The sequence below is a fragment of the Poromitra crassiceps genome (genome assembly GCF_964638095.1).
Source record: "Poromitra crassiceps genome assembly, chromosome: 8".
Classification (NCBI taxonomy): Eukaryota; Metazoa; Chordata; class Actinopteri; order Beryciformes; family Melamphaidae; genus Poromitra; species Poromitra crassiceps.
The window spans coordinates 17,887,956-17,910,198 of record NC_139629.1 but is presented as its reverse complement, the minus strand read 5'-3'; the positions used below and the strand labels follow the sequence as shown (position 1 = coordinate 17,910,198).

The 22,243-nt window shown below is 44.9% G+C and overlaps 1 pseudogene across 1 annotated transcript; it reads right to left on the bottom strand.

Annotated features, from left to right (window-relative positions):
- Nucleotides 1-1,788: 1,788 nt before the first annotated feature.
- Nucleotides 1,789-21,946, bottom strand: LOC310780527 (bifunctional UDP-N-acetylglucosamine 2-epimerase/N-acetylmannosamine kinase pseudogene; annotated as a pseudogene). The gene is made up of 2 exons: nt 21,868-21,946; nt 1,789-3,455 (listed from the first exon to the last, which is right to left on the bottom strand). The product of its transcript is annotated as a bifunctional UDP-N-acetylglucosamine 2-epimerase/N-acetylmannosamine kinase pseudogene (transcript).
- Nucleotides 21,947-22,243: the final 297 nt, after the last annotated feature.

The window sequence follows — 22,243 nt, the reverse complement described above, 5'->3', positions numbered from 1 at the left end:
AGAGGGAGTGTGTGTGTGTGTGTGTGTGTGTGTGTGCCTGTGTGCACACATATGCACTCCTCCTTTTAGCTCTGCACCCTATTGATAACAAATACACTGTTGATCACATGGTTAGTATTGATCGGTCTTTGTAAAATGGATTACATACAGGGTCGCCATGCTGCGCCCCCTCCCCCAACCTCCACTCCCTGGAAGTAGGCTGATATCACTGAGATGGCCCATCAAGATACATCTATCTCTGTGATTCACTACCCAGATTCCTCTCTACTCTATGGCTCAGTCTGCATTCTGTGGATCAGGGGTGGGCAATTATTTTTCATGGGGGGCCACATGAGAAACCCAGATTTTTAGCCGGGGGCCGAACAAATATTGTCATGCCGTAACCCAGGAACTTTGATGATAGAGAGGACCACAAAAAAAATTCCTCGCTACCAGAGGGCCAGATTTTGCTGAGGGTTGGGGGCCGAACGGCGCTGGCGTGAAAATATTTGGGGCATTTGAAGTCAGGTCTAGAGGAATAACTCATTTTAAATTAACAGTTGTGATGTCATTATTCTGTCTTAAACACCAATATTTGATCCTTTTCTCACTCACTCCTTCCTACCTGCTCTCCCTGCAGGGCTTGAAATTAACTTTTTTGACCACCTGCCAATATGGCTGCTAGATTTTAAAGTTATCAGCCAATTCGAATTTCCACTAGCCAAAATGTTTTTCTTGAAATAAACCAGAATATGAGTGGGTTAATTTAAGCACAAGTATAAGTGGCCCGGGATTCTCAAAGCCTGTGTTGAGGGTCATACGAACAAAAATGCACTCTTGAAGCTAAAAAAATCCAAAACCAACAAGTGAATTACCATATTTCCGCTAATAGTAACCGGGGCCTTTATTTACTGAGCCGCAGAGAGCCCCCGGCCTATATTAGAGGCCTGTATTCAAGTGAGGCCTTTATTTCTTAATATTAAACTCTCATGGACATACTCCTTTATTTTCATTACTTTTATTGCAAAATATTGCATAAAACCAAACAACGCAAATAAATATTGGTGGTCACTCAGTATCCTCCTCCTCCTCATCTAGTATGTCGGTATCCTCCACGTCCTCATCATTCAGAACAACAAGTTCATTGTTGACCAGTTCCTCTTCATCTTCCTCATCCTCGGCTGCCTGTCTGTTCTCCTGGTCCCGCTAACGCAGCTGGGCGAGAGCCTCAGCGGCGCAGGGCTGTCCCTGCTTGGAGCAGTGGATGAGGTTGTCTTGACTCCCGTCAGTTTTCACAGACTGTCCACAAACTTGGAAGGACTTTTTGATCAGATCCTTGTCCAGCTTGTCCCAGGCGGCGATCACCCAGTCCACAAGCAGGCATCGAGCAGGCGCTTTTAGGTTTCCACCTCCAGCTGTGTACTGCTTATCTGCGTCCCCAGCTATCCACTCGTCGTAGGCATCGTGCAGGCTCTGCTTGAAGGGCTGATTCCACATCACACTGTACCAAATGTTCCGCTGCATATTGCTCTCTTTAAACTTAACGTCAAACTTTCGTCTGGTTCGTTTGGTCTCTGTGTTACGTCCGGTTACGTCACACGGTAGATGTGTTGTGTTATGGGAAATTTACAGTACCGTATTCACCGTAGTTTTTGCTCCTTCGTTTTTTTTTTTTTTTTGACCCGGCCTGTATTGAGGGAGGGGCCTTTATTTGTCCGCGCAGGCCGTGCCCCCGTCCTATATTAGAGCAGAGGCCTGTAATTGAATAGGGGCCACTAATAGCGGAAATACGGTATTTACATTTTTACTTCAATGTAGAACCCGCGGGCCGCCAGTTGCCCAGGTCTGATCTAACACCATGCTAGCTGCTCCCAGTAAAGCGGGCTCATCCAGGTCGGAGGTGATGACCCGGATGCCCTGCGTGGAGACCAGCGCTCTCTGGGAGATGACGTCCTGCACGGGGGCCAGGTAGTGGCTGGCCAGCACACCCGACAGGATCACCAGGGGCGGGTTGACCATGTGGAGGATGTTGACGATGCCCACGCCCAGCGCCGTGGAGGCTGTGTTGAGAACAGCTTCAGCTTTGAGGTTGCCCAGTTTGGCAGCATTAATGAGATGGACAGCGGTGACCTGCTCCACCAGCTTCATGTCCATCCCCTCCACCTTCAGCATGTCCTCGTCATGTAGTCTTTTGGCCTCTCTCTGTAAGGCCATGCCAGATGCAAAGGCCTCTATACATCCTCGGCTGCCGCACGTACACTCCGGGCCGTCAAATGAAACCACGATGTGACCCAGCTCGGCCACGCAGAAGGTGCTGCCGTGGACCAGCTCGTTGTGCTGGAGGATCCCTCCTCCGATACCTGTCCCGGTGAGGATGGTGACGAAGTTCTCCACTCCCTTGCCGTGTCCGAACTTTCTCTCTGCAAGCGTGGCGCAGTTGCCGTCATTCTCCACCCAGACGGGCAGGTGCAGGGCGTCGGAGATGGGCGTCCTCAGGTCCACCGAGGACCACTCCGGGATCAGCTTGGTGGAGTGGAGCACCACGCCTTCCTGGGGGTTGACGCGCCCGCCTGTGGACACGCCAACTCCCGATATCCTACAGTTGAGGCGGTCAGCGTCCACCATGGCTTCTTTACACATATGTAGTATGAGCTGCATCCTGGCCTGGTAGGTCTTTGGATTTGGCTGTGTGTACTTCTTCACTATCTTACCCATCATGCAGACGATAGCCACTCTAAGGTTGGTCCCTCCCAAGTCGACGGCCAGAGCGCTCGGTGTCTCCAGGATGTGGTCGATGTCCTGGGAGATGTGGTCCTTCACCGGGGGGAAGCAGAAGGTCTTCTGGAGGGGCTTGTCCAGGCTGATGGTCCGCAAAAACTTGAGGATGCGAGGCACCGCACCGCCATCACCGTAGATCTTAGAGCAGGGGTATCTCTTTCCAAACTGCAGCTTCAGAGCATCGTGGATCTCATTCTGAGTGTCAGCATCTCTCACATGGAGAACGTTCTCACCTGTCTCTCTGCCCGTCTGTCTGGTCCCCAGGTTGATGACAGGCATGCCGAAGGCCCCGGCCTCTCGCACTCCACAGCTGCTGTTTCCGATCATGCAGCCGGCGTGGCACACCAGCTGGATGAACTGCTCGAAGGGGACGTGCTTTATCACCCGGAAGTTATGGTGTCGCTTGATGCCCTTCTTATGCATCATGCGCTCCATCTCCTTACTTCCGGCGTCAATATTCGGGAAGAGGATGAGAGTTTTCTTGTTAAAGGAGAGAAGGGCATCCAACATCAGCCCATAGATCTTAATGGAGTTCTGGATGTCGGTGGTGACCGGGTGCTGCAGAGCCACGATGTAGTCATGCCCCTGCACCTTGTCACCTATCCAGGAGTTGATCGTGTCCATGTAGTCCTCTCTGTGGTGCGCTGACAGCAGCTTATCGTAGGAGGGGCAGCCAGTTGGAGGAGCTGCTTTTTCGTCTTATGGACAGACTGGATGCTTGCTGGTGGTGTTTTATGGGACTGGATGCTTGCATGTAAAAACACACACTGCTTCCACTTATATTCACCTTATTCTTTGCCCACACATGGACGCTTCCGCATTACGTCATTTTGTAATAGTATTTCCGTTTTGACTTGCCAAAAACTCCGCAGGCAAGATGGCTGCGCACACTCCGCTCCTAAAGTGACAAAATTACTCCCCCATAAACTAACATATCTTGGCCAATACGTATGTAACATACAAAATAAAACAACCCGTAATATCTTAATTTTATGTAGAATGCAGAGGACATGTAACTGTTTAGTTAAACTTGCATTCCAGGAATATTGTGCTCTTAAGATGACGTTAGTGGAGTCGAGGCTGTTGCGTCCTGAAACCCACTAGCGTAACCTATGTGCGATTCGAAATAACGCATCCGAGATAGAAACGTTATGAATATAGCCACGTTATAAACAACAAACTAACGCTGGTGATCCGTATGGAAACAGTGTTACTCGAAATGGTTAAAAGTTATTATCAATTTGGTCATTCAGTGGCATTTTACTGCCATATAACATAACTAACTAGTGGCTAACCACAGAAGCCACAGAAGGCAACAGCGCTGAACCGGAAGAACAAATACGTTTGCGTTGAACGCGGAAGAGAGAAAAAGTGGGCGTGGTGAATAAGGTGAATAGGGTGAGCCAGGAAGGATTTATGACATCACTGATGACATCACAATTGCTCGAGTGACATCACTGATGACATCACAATTGCTCGAGTGACTGATCAGAATCAGAATCAGAATCAGAATCAGAAAGAAAACTTTTATTGCCACAGTATGCAAGTTACATACGAGGAATTTGTCTTACGGTATGCAGCGTAGCGGTCACATTAATATACAGAGATAAGAAGTAGGAAGATAACTAAAGACAATCACAAAGTTGCAAGTGCAATCAAATCGAGTAAATATATAGTCAAGTCAAGTCAAGTTTATTTATATAGCCCTAATTCACAAGCATGTCTCAGAGGGCTTCACAGAAAATATGTCTAGCTAATTCTAGCTGACACAACAGTAGCAAGAATATACAGAATAAAGATAACATTTTGAACAATTGATAGAGAAATATAGAAAATATAGAAATGAAGGAGAGAGCAGAGGAGAGAGCAGGAGAAGGGAGGAGAGCAGGGGGAATGTGAGAGAGTGATGGGGTGGGGAGGGAATGGGAAATGTTGGAGGGTATAGGAGGTGGGGAAGGAGCAAGAGGAGAGAGCAGGAGAGGGGAAAGGGGGGGGGGGAGAGAGCAGGGGGAGGGAGGAGGTGGGGAGAGAATGGGAAATGTGGGAGAGGAGAGAGCGTATGGAAGAGTATGGGAGTATAGAGGAGTATGGGAGACTATATGGAGAGAACAGGGAAAGGAGGGCTAGCTGACACAACATTAACAAATTACAGTAGTAATAATAACACATCGGATAATTATATGATAGAGAATATATACAATATGTACATGAGTGGTGAAGTGTTCTGTGGATGATAAATGTGAATTTACGTTGAATTTACATGAGATTTACAGACTGAGTTAAATAGATGTTAAATAGGCAGTGGATTTACATGAATTTACAGTCGGAGTTAAATAAGAGTTTACATTGAATGTACAGTACATGAACTTTACAGGCTAAGTTAAATTGGCATTAAATGTGCAGGGAATTTACATGAATTTACAGTCCCAGTTAAACAGGCATTAAATTAGATATGAGTTCCAGTTTTATGGGAGGGGGGGAGTTCAGTTGAGTTTGGATGGTTCTGTCCCTGTTGCATGAAAATGTGAAAAGACACCCGCCCAGCCAAGGGTGCACCCCTCCCGAGGGGTCCTGGGAGAACCAGCATCATATAAGATCCCTGAAATCCAGAAACTGATTCAGGCTATGTGATCAACTGAACAGCCCGTCCTCAGAAGGAAAACGACAACGGTTTAATTCTCAAGGCGGTTAAAACGACAGATGTTGACGAAGGCGACCTCTTGCGGCCGTGTGAGGAAGTGCGGGCAGTGCATACTCCAGAGTTGGGAGCTGTAACCAGGAAGTAGCAGTGTGACCTCTGGGGGTCTTTGCCCTAACGACAGTGTGATATTGAAATGATGCGGTAGTAAAAGGGAATAATTTATTTTCACTACAATTCCATCCATAAGTAACACAATGACAAAATGTCTGACTATTTTGGTCATGGGTTTCACTTTCTGTAATAAACCGGATGGCGGACCCTGGGACAAAATCTTGTCAGATGGCGGTCCGCGGTCTAATTTGTGTCCATTTAGTGGTCGTTGACGTGAAAATGTTTGGGAACCACTGGCATACTGTAGCCTACCTACAATATACTATGTTGGCTCCTCTTCAGTGGAATCTGGGCATTATTGGTCAATAATTTGTAGTATTTTTCTGTGAGGAAAGTATTGATTTTAAGGACCAAGAAATGTGGTTTATCTACAAATCACCTAGCCAAGCATATTCCCAAACAAGTATTTCAGTGCTTTGCTTATTTAAACAAAGGTGTGACACTTACTGTAGGTAAAGCATTTCAGTTCCTCGTCTTGAGCAATATGTGGGCCAAATGTTCAGCAGTGAAAACATATCCCTTGTGAACCTGTTATGCAATGCATTTCAATGGCCATAGGCCCTCTGTGCTGGGACATATTTACCTGTGCCAATGTGCAGTTGGCCTGGGTGTCATGTTTTCGCCCCTGTTTGTCTGTCTGTCTGTTTGTCCACGGATTCCATGAAACTTTGTACAAAGGTTGGTTATGGGCCAAGGAAGACCTGCTTCACTTTCCATTCCCACTACCCAAAAGGGCCGTGGCAATGGACATGGCCAATCACAAAAAGGCGCTTCTTTTAAACGGATTCATGCAATGCCACAAAACTTTGACCATCTGATGTATGAACATTTAACGATCAAAGTCCTCTCTGCAAAGTAATTATACTATGAAAAGAATGAAAATGCCTATAACAGTTTTCCCCTAGCAATTTCTTTTTGCCTAACTTTGGAGTGTTATTTACCGCGACACCCTCGGGATTTCGGGGCAGCACCTGGGGTGGCCAATCAGATTTCAGGGTTAGCCTCTGTCTGTGGCAAGTCCAACCAAAACAAGTCAAGTCACGTCAAGTTTATTTGTATAGCCTTAATTCACAAGCATGTCTCAGAGGGCTTCACAGAGAATAATGTGTAGCTAAATCTAGCTGAACACAACAAGCTTATGTTAGAGCGAGACAGAAGGAGGGGGATGGGGGAAGGGGAGAAAGTTGAGAGAATAGGGGGGGGAGAGCAGGCAAAGGGAGGAGGTAGAAGGGGATAAATGGGGGAGAGGGAGGGAGCAGGGGAAGGGAGGAGGGGAGGAGGAGAGAGAGCAGGACAGACAGGGTATAACTGGGGCTGCTGCCCACATTTCAATTAAACTGGCCTTCAATAAGATGCAAGGAACACCTTTAACATTGACTTTGACACCACTTCTAGAAGGCCAGCCATTTAGTCTGGGGGGAGGTTAGGTTTAGGCGTGGGGGGTGGGAGAGGTTAGGTTTAGGGTTAGGGTCTGGGGGAGGTTAGGGTGGGGGGTGGGAGAGGTTAGGTTTAGGGTTAGGGTCTGGGGGAGGTTAGGTTTAGGCATGGGGGGTGGGAGAGGTTAGGTTTAGGGTTAGGGTCTGGGGGAGGTTAGGGTAGGGGGTGGGAGAGGTTAGGTTTAGGGTTAGGGTCTGGGAGAGGTTAGCTCCTCCGCCCAGACCCTAATGGGGGAGCAGTTGACTAATGGGGGAGCAGTTAGGCTAATTGGGGAGCAGTTACCATAAGCGTCAAAGATGACTTCCATGGGTTTACATTGAGTTTAGTCGGAAAGCCCAAGTCGTTTCATGGGTCGCTCAAGGGTACCATGTTAGTAACAAGCGACGCACAAGGGACGGGACAAAGCATCAATATGCTACGCGCTCGGAGTGAAAATGGGTTGATATGTGCTGGCCCAGGCCAGTAGTGGTCTTGTGGTCAAGTGATGAAGCGCAAAAAACACTGCAAGCAGCTTGAGGTAACTCATGTGAAATTCTCTCCAAGACTCTGACCAGACCACAGCCCCCAAACTGGGAAAGCCTTGCACAAAGCTGCCCCCCCCCCCCCAAGTAGGCAACTGAAGTATCCATTGCGATGACCTTGTGGAGCAGATAAAGTCATACCCTGGGATACCCTGGGATCATTGGATATCGCCATGGAATAAGTGCCTGTATGCATTTGGGGGAAACCCTGAGCATGATGAGCCAGTACATCATGCTGTACAGCAATCATGGAGGCCATCATTCTACTGGTGTATTTGCATTGCGATTGGAAATGAACAGTGTTGGGCAAGTTACTTTCAAAATGTAATATACTACATATTACTAGTACTTTCATTTGAAAGTAATAAGTTACTTTACAATATTACTTTCTGTGTAGAGTAACTCGTTTTACCAAAACAACAGCAGCAGCAGAATGACATTGCCGCCCCGGAACCATCCCGAAAAATAATTTCAACCGCCTTGAAGCAGTGTATCCAAAATTCTAAATGTTATTCTTTTCCTTTGTTATTGTCATCTATAGTGGTTATTTGCATAAAAACAGACAGTTTGATTAGGAAATGATTGTATCTTTTTTAAATATGTGCTTTGATTTAATAAAATGTAACTAAATTTGTAACTTGAGTTACTTGACAAAGTAACTGGCATAATATTACTGAAATCCTATAAGTAATAAGTTATATTACTGAGTTACTGCTAAAAGTAATATATTACATGTGTTACTTTTGTAATGAGTTACCCCCAACACTGGAAATGAAACAGGGCACTGTGATAGTAGCAGTGAGAGACAGTGGTTGAAGAAGATCTGAAGAAGGAGGATGAGGAGAAGATCCTTCTGTCAGACACAGGGCAGGGGTCTGGGCTCAGGAGAGTGACACAGCCCTATAGTGTGGTCCCACACACTGAGCGCATTAACGGCCGTCTGAGAGGGGTTTAGGACCTGGGGCTTAGCACAGATCAGCCACTGATTCCTCCGCTTGGGGAATGGGCTGGGAGTCTGCCACTCCACTCCACTGTACCGCATGCTGGGTCACATGAAAACAGTAGCCTATCTGAAACAATTACATTTTGCATTAACAGAATTATAGTACGTACTGTAGTCCATATCTATTTTGCGCTAGGAAAAGGTTTTATGATGGTTGCTCTTCCTTTAAAATATGCCAATAATGCCTCTTATGGGAAGAATTTAGTAAAGTTTAGCTTATTATGATACTTCCAACAGAAATTAAACACTGCTACTGCTTCTCAATCTTGGAACCTAGGTGGGTTTGAGGTTGTCAGTTGGAATGTTTTGACCAAGTCACGCACCACTACAGTTGATACCTTCGCCACTGCGATAGTGACTGAAATCTGACTATGAACTATTCTGTCTACATGGTCATATGAACATCCGAAAATGGACTAAAATGCTAAAGAGTTGAGACACTAATACAGAACTGTTCCAATTCAAACTTACCAGAGGACAGGAACTTGGAACAAACAGGTGTACAGTAGCCTACAGTCTCTCTAGGTATTGCTGTGTGAGGTGGATGTACCTCTAAACCTTCTCTCTAGGTATTGCTGTGTGAGGTGTATGTACCTCTAAACTCTCTCCCTAGGTATTGCTGTGTGAGGTGTATGTACCTCTAAACTTTCTCTCTAGGTATTGCTGTGTGAGGTGTATGTACCTCTAAACTTTCTCTCTAGGTATTGCTGTGTGAGGTGTATGTACCTCTAAATTCTCTCCCTAGGTATTGCTGTGTGAGGTGTATGTACCTCTAAACCTTCTCTCTAGGTATTGCTGTGTGAGGTGTATGTATGTACCTCTAAACCTTCTCTCTAGGTATTGCTGTGTGAGGTGTATGTATCTCTAAACCTTCTCCCTAGGTATTGCTGTGTGAGGTGTATGTACATCTAAACTGTCTCTCTAGGTATTGCTGTGTGAGGTGTATGTATACCTCTAAACCTTCTCTCTAGGTATTGCTGTGTGAGGTGTATGTACCTCTAAACCTTCTCTCTAGGTATTGCTGTGTGAGGTGTATGTACCTCTAAACTTTCTCTCTATGTATTGCTGTGTGAGGTGTATGTACCTCTAAACTTTCTCTCTAGGTATTGCTGTGTGAGGTGTATGTACCTCTAAACTTTATCTCTAGGTGTTGCTGTGTGAGGTGTATGTATGTACCTCTAAACTTTCTCTCTATGTATTGCTGTGTGAGGTGGATGTACCTCTAAACTTTCTCTCTATAGGTATTGCTGTGTGAGGTGGATGTACCTCTAAACTTTCTCTCTATAGGTATTGCTGTGTGAGGTGGATGTACCTCTAAACTTTCTCTCTATGTATTGCTGTGTGAGGTGTATGTACCTCTAAACTTTCTCTCTATGTATTGCTGTGTGAGGTGTATGTACCTCTAAACTTTCTCTCTAGGTATTGCTGTGTGAGGTGTATGTACCTCTAAACTTTATCTCTAGGTGTTGCTGTGTGAGGTGTATGTATGTACCTCTAAACTTTCTCTCTATGTATTGCTGTGTGAGGTGGATGTACCTCTAAACTTTCTCTCTATAGGTATTGCTGTGTGAGGTGGATGTACCTCTAAACTTTCTCTCTATGTATTGCTGTGTGAGGTGTATGTACCTCTAAACTTTCTCTCTATGTATTGCTGTGTGAGGTGTATGTACCTCTAAACTTTCTCTCTAGGTATTGCTGTGTGAGGTGTATGTACCTCTAAACTTTATCTCTAGGTGTTGCTGTGTGAGGTGTATGTATGTACCTCTAAACTTTCTCTCTATGTATTGCTGTGTGAGGTGGATGTACCTCTAAACTTTCTCTCTATAGGTATTGCTGTGTGAGGTGGATGTACCTCTAAACTTTCTCTCTATGTATTGCTGTGTGATGTGTATGTATGTACCTCTAAACTTTATCTCTAGGTGTTGCTGTGTGAGGTGTATGTACCTCTAAACTCTCTCTCTAGGTATTGCTGTGTGAGGTGTATGTACCTCTAAACTTTCTCTCTAGGTATTGCTGTGTGAGGTGTATGTACCTCTAAACTCTCTCTCTAGGTATTGCTGTGTGAGGTGTATGTACCTCTAAACTTTCTCTCTAGGTATTGCTGTGTGAGGTGTATGTACCTCTAAACTCTCTCTCTAGGTATTGCTGTGTGAGGTGTATGTACCTCTAAACTTTCTCTCTAGGTATTGCTGTGTGAGGTGTATGTACCTCTAAACTCTCTCTCTAGGTATTGCTGTGTGAGGTGGAAAAGCTGGCCAAATGAGTGTTATGTAAACATACAGTATTACCTTCATGCACTGGCCAAATGGCCACAGCTGGCTGGACTTACATAAGAGGCCCTGGCCCACACCCTGAAGGCCATCCGGGTTTGTAGATCACTACAAATCCGCTTTAGTCCAGTCCAGTCTAGCAGGCACTGACTGCATGACATTGTAAAAGATAGATTAGCACAAGCTCTGGATTGAGGTTGTCCCAGATAAGTTGGAGAATCAAAAAGGAGACTCTTTTTTTTTTGGCCCCCAATGATTTTGGAGGAGTTCGTAAAACGTGTTCGAGTTTGTCAACTATTATGTACATTAAGACCTACTTCATTTAAACTTGTTGAAATTCACAAAATATGCCGCTGTCTAAGAAGGGATAAATATATGTTCAGGCTAGTTCTGCCATAAGAGGATGGTTGTCATTATGTCAGAAGAAAGATATATATTTAAAGAATAGACATACAAATGATTGTGATATTTGAATCCCCGCCCTTTTTTTAGAATGCGATGAAATAAACTACCGGTAGATGTGTCATTTGTATTTAACTTTTATGCATGTTGCATATAATTTCTTTCTGGAAACATTTTTGAAGTATATTTATGGACATACTGTCTAATAATGCACACATGAAGTATGTTTATGGACATATGTCTAATAATGCACACAAACCCCAGAAAGTCCAAAAGTGACAAATATTAAATATTCTTTTGATCAAGTTTTTTCAGATTTTTCTCCCATTTTCTCCCCAATTATACTTGGCCAATTCCCCCTGCTGTCCCGATCTTTGCTCCACCCCCTCTGCCGATTTGGGGAGAGTTGTAGACTAGCACATGCTTCCTCCGATACATGTGCACTCGCCAGCCGCTTCCTTTCACCTGACAGCGAGGGGTTTCACCGGCAGTACGTAGCACGTGGGAGGATCGCGCTATTCCCCTCAGTTCCTCAGAAATTCTCCAGGTAACAGGTACATGTATAGCCTACTTATCTCCTATTTAGTGTTCTAATTGCCATAGGCATTGTCATACATTGTCATACCCCACCGGCTTCCGTCTGAGCGTGTTGTTGTTTGTGTTCTACGAAAAACTGAAAATAAAATATTGAAAAGAAGAAGAAGAAGGAAAACAAAACACCGGCTTCCCACCCGCATCAGACACACCCAATTGTGTCTGTAGGAATGTCTGACCAAGCCGGAAGTACCGCTGCCAGGAAATATTAAATATCCTATGCTATGCACAACAATACTCTCATCTTTAGCAATACAGGTGGGCATATGAATGACAGAATTCAAAGTCCACGGGAAATGAGAGGTTATTTGCCTGCAGGCACTGAGCCTAGCATGAATATGAGGAAAGGTCATGATGCACTGACAAGCACAGGCAGGCACTGATTAGTGGGTAATGCACTTACTCCAGTAAGTGGGCTAAAGTGCGCCACTGTATAATTGGAATACAGTGGATTTGCCTCACTTGGTCTGTCAGCATGGCACAGTCTTAACTGCCAAGGGAGCACGTGTGCCTCATGCCTGCAGCTGCTGACTGACTTCATCAGCTCAGGACCCGGGGCCTTGGCTTGGCTGCAGGTTTGAGACTTGACAATCACAACAATGGGCTACTGTTGAATAGAAACCTGTAGACTCAAATTGAATGTGAAGGCCTGCAAATTATTCCCTGTCGCATTTGTGTTGAGAAGAATGGTTACTCGTGCAAATATGGTGGGGTTGTGCAATCAGTCGTCGGTTTTTCGTGACATGGAAGTGGATGGGAAAATGGCGCTATACCTCTATGGCCCCCCAGTAAACACTTTCCTACTGAATTGATGGTCTCAATCGGCAGTTTCAGTTTCTTCAATACAGCATGGTGTTGATTTTGTCAATGATGGTAACATTTCGAGTAAAATGGCTGATAAAAAGGTTGTTTTGGGGTGTGATTGACAGGTCGCCTGGCTGTCGGTGATTGGTGATTACGTAGCTTGACCATCACGGCCCAATAGCAGCAGGCCACGTTGCAGCTCTTCTCGTCCAAATTCACCTCACTTCTGGCTCCAAATAACCAAGATGGCGACGGTGAAAATGCCAACCTTGAGGCTTCAAAACCTGAGTCCAAAAACCATTGAATATATATATATTTATTGTCATATATGTCATATATTTATATATATTTTAATATAATATATTCCATATCCCTATATATTTATATGGTATATGGGTATGTGCAAGCATTGACTGTGTAGGCCTATTCACCTTATGTTGCCACGCCCACTTTTTGTAAGACGCAATTGTATTTGTTCTTCCGGTTCAGCGTTAGCCGGCCGGTAAACATCGATAAACTGTAAACTATGGATGAAGTTTGGCAACATTCAGCAGCTACATTGCTTCAGACATGCTCATAGCGTTACTGCTGCGAGGAGCCGATGGCTGTACCCGGTCAGCATTTAACGTTAGTTACAAACAGTGTTTTCTCACTGCCAGTAGCCTACAAGGGTTGACAGATACTAGCTAGTTTACACAGCCAGCGCTCCTTGCCGCTTGTTAAAAATGCCCAAATAGGCGTTATTCTGATAAACTGTATGCTGTACTGCATATTTGGAATGTTACGTTCTCATCCGGAAAAATATTAAAACTTTATAACAGTTTGATTTTTTGCTTGAAAACAGCTTTTTGGCAAGTCTAAAAATGATAAAGGTAGGAGTAATCTACTTCCGGGTCTAAAACGGAAGAACGATTACAAAATGACGTCATGCAGAAGCGTCCTGATATGGGCAAATGATAAGGTGAATAATATTGTAACGAAGTGGGTATTCGTCCAAGGAACTGGAGACTTGAAGTTGGTACAGGCTCTTTATTCTTGTCTTCACAATACACGCTCCTAGCAGCTAGCTTCGCTGCTAGCTCTAAACCACCCGGTCAGCTCGCCCACCCTGGCCTGACTGGCCTCCGCCCCGGCCGCTGGTCACATACATCCCCTTCCCCCTAGGAACACACCCACACACATCAGTTCCTAGCTGCGATCCAGACACTTAGGTTGCACATCACATACAGGTAATACCTGGATTACCCAAACACGTTACATACTCCTCACCCAACATTAGCTCGACGCCCACGTCGACACCCACAACCCACACATATCCCCCTGTACCAAAACACACCAACACAACATTTTTCCCATCACCACATCAAATTATAATTCCCCAACAACCAGTCTTTTCTTTTCAGCACCCCCGTCATAATGTCCAGTTTTTCATTAGGTACTCCGTAATGTCTAGTTTTCCATTAGGTACCCCCATAATGTCTAGTTTCCCATTAGGCACTCCATAATGTCTAGTTTTTCATTATTTCCTTCTTTTTCACACATTTCAATTCAAACACAAGCCCCCCACATTTTCCTTAGCTTTTCTTTTAAACCCCATTTCCATCCTCCCTTTTCCCAGCTTCACCAATTCCCCTGAAGCACTCTTTTCGGTCCCCCCTTTTTGCTTGTTCCAGTAGCAAATGCACGAACGAGCACCGGATCGACATCCTCGTCCTCCGGTCTCCACTCGCGCCCGTCGACTCTCCAGCTGACCCTGGCGTCGTCCTCCCGGCCTCGCACTCGCTCGTTTTTCCGTCCCCCTCCTCCAGGGTTGAGGACAGCAGAGCGAACACCACCGGCGTCGATCTTCCCCTCGGCTCTCCGCAGTGCAACGTTAGGGGGTGTATAGCGGTTAGGCTGGGCCGGTTCCCCCGGCGGTAACCCCTCTCGCTCACTCGGAGACACGAGCGTCGCTCTCCCGACTGTAACAACGCTGCAGACGATGTCCCTCTCTTCCCTCTGGCTGTTCACGCTCTTCCCAGCCTGCGTCTCACCTCCGGCCTCCACACTCTCAGTGCAGTCCCTGGCCAAGTGCTCCGGTGACTGGCAAGTCCAGCAGAGTCTCACCTGTCTGCCGCCTGCACGTCTCTCTTCTCCCGCTGTCCCCCGATCTCCGACAGCCTTTGGACACTCTCTGGCTAGATGTCCAATCTCGCTACAAGTCCAGCAGGCTCCCTGCTGTCCATGTCGTTGTCCCGCATACCCGGTCCGTCTCCCGGAACCGCATCGGCACCACCTCGCCACGTGGCCCGGCTCTCTGCAGGTCCAACACAGTCTCTTTCGTGGCTCTTCCGGCCGCTCTCCCCGCTGCATTACCTCCGCGCTCATCAAGTCCACCCGCTGCATGACTTCTCGCAGCGCCCGCATCACCTCCACTGCCCAGGCAGGAGTCTCTTGCACCAGCCGTCCGACCTCTCTCAACACACGGGCCTCCATGCCCGCCAGCATCGAGCTGATCCCCGCCGTCAGCTCTCCTTTCCTCCCGTTCACCGATGGCCATTCTCCGGAGATACTTGATTCTCCGCGCACCATCGCACGTGGTTGCAGCTAGCAGTTAGCAGTTAGCACCCCTGGTAGCTAACTTACTAGCGCTAGTTTCTAGAGCCAAAAAGCCGCACCACCCGTCTCTTTTGCCGTTCCTTCTCACCCTCTCCCCTCTCGGCCGAATCAGAGGCGTTACCGCTTTACTGTCTGGCACCAATGTAACGAAGTGGGTATTCGTCCAAGGAACTGGAGACTTGAAGTTGGTACAGGCTCTTTATTCTTGTCTTCACAATACACGCTCCTAGCAGCTAGCTTCGCTGCTAGCTCTAAACCACCCGGTCAGCTCGCCCACCCTGGCCTGACTGGCCTCCGCCCCGGCCGCTGGTCACATACATCCCCTTCCCCCTAGGAACACACCCACACACATCAGTTCCTAGCTGCGATCCAGACACTTAGGTTGCACATCACATACAGGTAATACCTGGATTACCCAAACACGTTACAATATGGACAATGCGTCTCCACTTCCTACCGCTATGCAAAAATTAAGCCAAAAACTCCCCCACTCCCCCACCCCCACTCTGTCGTCTGACGATGGCTTGCGCATGGCTGTCGCAGCTGTCAATTGGCCCTTTTTATATTGTCAAATAGCTATTTAAAATTAAACTTATCAGAAAAATGAGCATTTTAACATGTTCCTAACTTAAACCTTGCAAGCCAGCTTTAAGTGTGTGTGTGTGTGTGTGTGTGTGTGTGTGTGTGTGTGTGTGTGTGTGTGTGTGTGTGTGTGTGTGTGTGTGTGTGTGTGTGTGTGTGTGTGTGTGTGTGTGTGTGTGTGTGTGTGTGCGTGCGCGTGCGTGTGTGTGTAATTTCTTTATTCTTTTTCTCCACACTGACAAACTACTTGCATTCAGTAGTGAAGGATCCAACTGCGCTTCAGCTGTAGGAACTGGCAGGTCCGGTGCATCACAGGAGGGACGCAAATAATTAAAAGAATAAGTCTGGAGCAGCTCGGATCCAATGATGCCTTTTATTTAAGGTGCAAAATGATCAGACAGACAACGTTTCGACGTACATACGTCTTCAGGTCAGGTCAGTAGACCTGATGAAGACGTATGTACGTCGAAACGTTGTCTGTCTGATCATTTTGCACCTTAAATAAAAGGCATCATTGGATCCGAGCTGCTCCAGACTTATTCTTTTAAGTACTTGCATTCAGTCCCTTAAGAATGTAGACAAAGATCTTTAGATCTACAGTAAAGTGACTCCAGTAGATTCTATCTGTCACACAGGAACAGATCTACAGTAAAGTGACTCCAGTAGATTCTATCTGTCACACAGGAACAGCCACTTGTAATGAGAGGCTGAACACGCCTCTACCAAGCTGATTATGGCACAAGCCTTTAATCTGGGAACATCTGCAGCTTGGCGTGTCTGTCGCCACTGGTCTCCACTAGGTGAGAAAGAGCACATTTGTCAGAATTACCTTAAGTTAGCCTCATATACAGCACATTGAGCAGGTATTTTTTTTAGGTGTACAGTAGGCTATGCTACATAAAACTTCCCCTCCAAAAGAACCTAGATATTTGGACATTTAAACCTACACTATGGGGATAGTGATTTGTATTTCTGATTAAACAAGATGTAAGCAAAGATGATTCTATAGGCCTTTTTCGCAGCAGCCATTTTGTGTCTAAAAGGCAGGAAGTAGCACAGGTGCACCAAAACATGAATTAGGGTTTCCACCTTCCAGTCCATTTAGGTGTTCCAGCGCTGTGGCCCTAATTAGCGAGTTGGTGGTATTATCACCTGTGTTTTTACCCTGCCTTTTAGACACAAAATGGCGGCTGTGAAAAAGGCCCATTAAGATTAAAAGTCTGACAGGATGCAAGAATTAATTGTGAATCACCAAAAATAAACAGGTGATGGCAGGATGACATTATGCATTAATAACAGTCCAACTGGTAATGTAGCCTATTTTGGTTATTGAGTTGTATCAAAAGTTGTTAGCTAATACTCTCTCTCTCACCACACACACACTCACACACGCACGCGCACACACGCATGCACGCACACACGCATGCACACGCACACACACACACACACACACACACACACACACACACACACACACACACACACACACACACACACAACACACACCGTGTCAGCCCTGCCTGTTGCTGGCCATTGTAGCTGGCATATTGATAACAGCAACAATAGGTCTCTCTGCAGGGAGAGAGAGACACTCATTCATATGGATGTGCTTATGTATTAGGGGAATCTCAGACTGCTCTGTCACTCGTGTGTCACCGCGTGGACAGCGATTGAAAAGACCAGGCTGACATTTGGAGGGGTACATTTAATATGTCAACTGCGAATGGTGAAGGGAAGAAGAAGTACTTTATCAATACGTAAACAGTCCTGTCCACAATGCTTGTGGTGTGAAACTGATTTCAGGTTTAGGCTGGGAGAAATAGCTAGGCTAATATGAAGCTATGATCTCCACTGATGGTGTCTACAATCAGCAAACTTCCATGAAGCAGAGGACCATTTGAGGTAGCTAGCATCCTTTGTTGGAAGCAATAACTCCATGCACATACTGTAGGCTACTGCTGGACAGTAGGCATTCATACAACACCTGCACTTGTGTAACCTGCATGTGACCTGCATGGTGGTGCTTGCATGGGAAAGAACATTATGAATAGGCTACCTGGCCACCTTTGAAGTTAGTGTAAAGTGACAAATGCCACATAGGTTCTTCGTTTGGGCTATTTGAGTAATCATTGTATTGCTTTTATGGGACAACCTAAATGGGGCGAGCAACGCTAAATCAATATTTTTACCAAGTTCAGTTTGCTTCTTTCAGCAACTAGGCACGCTACGCGCGCTCGATTCCTAGGCTCGCCCGCTTTGTGGGCTTAATGCCCACTGATGACATCATCAGTGATGTCACAAATGCCAATGACATCATCTGTGTGTGTGTGTGTGTGTGTGTGTGTGTGTGTGTGTGTGTGTGTGTGTGTGTGTTGCTCACTCGCAAATTGCACAATTTCTCAAGTGCCATCACTGATGACATCACTTCCAGTTGAGTGACATCACTTCTCCGGGACAGAAATCACAGAGCCCACTTGCTCCCTTCTAGTTTTTTAGTTATGATGATGATGATGATGAAGAAGATGATGATGATAACCTCATTGTGTGGGTTGGGGCAATGGGTTCTGATACGGCAAATGAAGAAAAGGAATGGTCTCTGCCCAGCAAACATTTTCACGTATAACGACCGTCTGCTGCACGTCAAACCACTACATCTAGTCAGGGTCTAATTATATATTCTGAATGGAAATCTTAGCGACTAATTCCTCTACTTCCCCACAACGTGTCCAGATTCAACGACATCGAAAGAAAAAAGATTGCACCTCATGGGGGATTCGATCCTGCGCAGTCCTGTATCTTATCCATTAGGCCACGGAATTAGTTACAAATACTGCGGATTTGGTCAGAGATACTTAACATTGAGCACTTGGGATTTTGACGGTCCCTACTGGAAGTTGCATTAGGCTAGCTGCCTTGCTAATTCTGTTTCATGATTTCAACCAGCGATGAGACAGGTATATTTATATCATTTATGATAATGTAACCAACGTGACTTTAGCAGACAGCATAGCACATCCAAAACCCACAACACTGCGTTTAGTTACGGCAAGAGAAATGGGACAATACCACAGGATTCAGGAAGTTTGTGATAAATACAAGCCCATAGCAAGAGACACTTGCACTTATATGACATAAACGTGTTTTCATATTAAAAAAAGAAAAGGGCGTTCAATAAAAGTCGTCATTGCAGGTGGAGTGCATCTCACACTGTGAGTATCTGATCACACAACAGGTAAATTGTCAATCAAATGTCATTTTATTCAACAAAAACACAAAAGACACCTACATGTGGTGTTTTCAAAGCAATATATGAGGTCAATATTTTTTGTTTTGAAGTGACAGTCTAAACGTTACTTTGGAGGAATGTGGAGAGAACGTCAGACTTAGATGGTAGATGCCAAACCACAATTCTATCGTCTGGTGATGTCGCGGTCAAGACGATGTTTGCTGGGTGGCATATCAAGGTAACGGCTGGATTTGTTTGATTATTATAATAAAAGTGTAATGTCCAATAAAAGATACTCAGAATCAGAATCAGAATCAGAATCAGATATCATTTATTCACCATTATGTTAAGTAACATATAGGAACTTGTTTTGGCATTAAAGTGCTTAGACTTTTTTCACATAAAAGGGACAGTGCAAAACGAGGCAAATACAGTGGAACAACAGGACAAGAAAGTGCAATATTTGGTGATCATACAGGTACTCAGTTGAAATATGGATATAATAGATTTATATCTGTGACCATTGCATCTGTAGACTCCACACGTAAAAGGAAGACTCCACCAAAAAATAATGCTGACATTTTGCACATGATCTCACCCAGTTAAGTTACAGATCTCACACAGTTAAGTTGTGGACCAGTGATGTCATTTGTGCATGAATGATATCACTGGTCCACAACTGAACTCAAATCAACTCTCAATAACTGTCAAACTAAATTAATGTCTGCAAAACGTTAGTTTTCAGATACTGTATGTCGGAGATCATGTGCAAAATAAGTCAGCATTGTTTTTCGGTGGACGGTCCCTTTAACTTTTGGAATGCTTTGGACTGATTTCTTGAACTACTGGGAAACACACGTTGAGGCATGAGTGTGAGGATAAACAAGAATGACTTAATTCTGTGAAAGTGTCCTAGAGGGTCTGGAGGTGGCAAGAGGACTTTATGAAGACGTGTACATCTGAAGAATATTGATCCTTCTCTGAACTGAAGCTGCCTTCAGTTCTGTGAATCTGGGAGAGTCAATTACTCACTGTCAGAGAAACCCAGAGCTGGGTAATCTTCATGATTTACATGCTCACTGTCGCAAGTAATTTCCTTTGAGGCAGTTGTCAATCACAAATCCTTTACACTATAGCCTTTCCCATCCTTGACATTGCTCAACATCTTTACAGGACACTTACTGTACAACCTACCAATTCCCAAAACGTATTAAATTAAATTAAATTAAATTACTGTATAGTATATTAGTATACATTATGCGTCTTCTGCAATCAATAGAATCAATTCGAAAAAAAAATCCAATCAATTTTTTGATTGTATGTATGTATATATATATTTATAAAACGGCTCTCTCAAATCAAGCAATCTGATTGGTTCACAGCCATGGTATAAATACCGTAACCCATGGCCATAACCCATGGCCATGGGTTATGAGACGCAACTCTCTTACTAAAAGGCTTTGGTTACCTCAAATGACAATGTAGAAAAAACAAAATGGCGGAGACAGCTGTCAGATCCTTGTGAATCGATCTTCGCTTATAACTTTACTAATACTTCACAGAAAATTATGTTTTGTACAAGAATAGACGCGGGCTAATGTCTTCTTTGCAAAAAAAAAGGTTGTTAACCCCGCATTTCTAAATAAGACGTAACGTTAGTTGGTGTCGGGCTTTGCAGAAAGCTCTCAGCTTCTCAGATTGCAGGGAACATTCGATTTGTTTAATGCATGAGTCATGGTGCTTGCTGACAAGAATGGTACAACGTTCCCAGAGGACCTCGTTTTCATTGATAAGCCTCTCACTCCTTACACTAGCCATCTTAAGGCTAGTGGAGCAGGTCATCAGATGAGGTTATCTGCCTTTGTGTGTGTGTGTGTGTGTGTGTGTGTGTGTGTGTGTGTGTGTGTGTGTGTGTGTGTGTGTGTGTGTGTGTGTGTGTGTGTGTGTGTGTGTGTGCGCGTGTGTGTGTGTGTGTGTGTGTGTGTGTGTGTGTGTGTCTGTCCTTTTTCTTATCTGCTTTGGATCTGTAGGTAATTGGCGAAGGATGGAGACAAACACCGCCACACTGCCAAGTGTTATCTGCTGGACAGCAGAGTAAAAATATATTATTATTTTTTTATCACTAATAACATTTCCTGTGGCTTCCATGTGAACAAAAATTAAATAAAAATATTAATTTACCACTCTAAAGAAAGAATAGTCAACAATTCTACAGAGATGAATGCTTTAAGTAACAATTAAAGTTAAATTCAATATATCATTCTCAAATAGATTTTGAGAGTATAATATAATGGCTGTAGAAAAATGAGATGTATGTAACTATTGGTTGGTGCAGAGTCTGCAGACAGAAAAGCAGCCAGGCTGGACTGACTCACTATGTAGCCAAAACCACGAGTGAATTTTGAAGCCAATAAGGAAGTGGCTGCAGGCGGCAATTCCTCTAACGTCCGAGAGATGTTGTCTCCAAAAAGACCAAACATGGCCAAACTCCATGCAAGTCAATGGTACAGGCCAGGATCACAAGTTTTTCACAAAAGGTTCTAATTTCAATCGCTAATTTCACTTCTTCTAATGTGTGTCCATATAGCAATTAGCAAAGTAATTAACATTAACAGGAACAGTTATAAACTGAGCTGGTTTCCTAGTGATTGACAAGTCACCTGTCCAGTGATTGACAGGTCGTCGATTACACATTATGGACCAATAGCAGGCAGTGGTAGTCTGTGGACAATCTCCGGCTTTGCTCTAGTTGCACTGGCTCCAAAAAATGTCAACATGGCGGTGATCGTAAACACAATCTTTTGGCTTCAAAGCGGCTTTTGGCTTTAGAAACCTATGGGTGACATCAGAATCACTTCCACCTTGAAGTATCATGATGGCTTTCTCCCAGGCACAGATATCCACCATCTGCCAGAACTTGCAGAAGATGGGGCTCTTCATCTTGTCATCATGTGCAGACCCTGGATGGATGCATCACAGATGACTTGCATTTTGATGGAGGGAAACAACTTGTCGATGTTGCAGTCAGCTTGATGCACATCCCTTGGTGGTTTCGGCTGCATTGCTGAAGGCTGGACTTTGTGCAAGCTGGCAGAATCTGTGACTATCTGTGAAAATCATACAGGGAGAAATCTATTGTAGAGGAAGAGATATCAGTTCCAAGCCACAAGATATGCCTTTTGAGTAATGGGTACGGCTCCTAGCTTAACTGGAGAAATTCACTCCTGCTACTAGCGC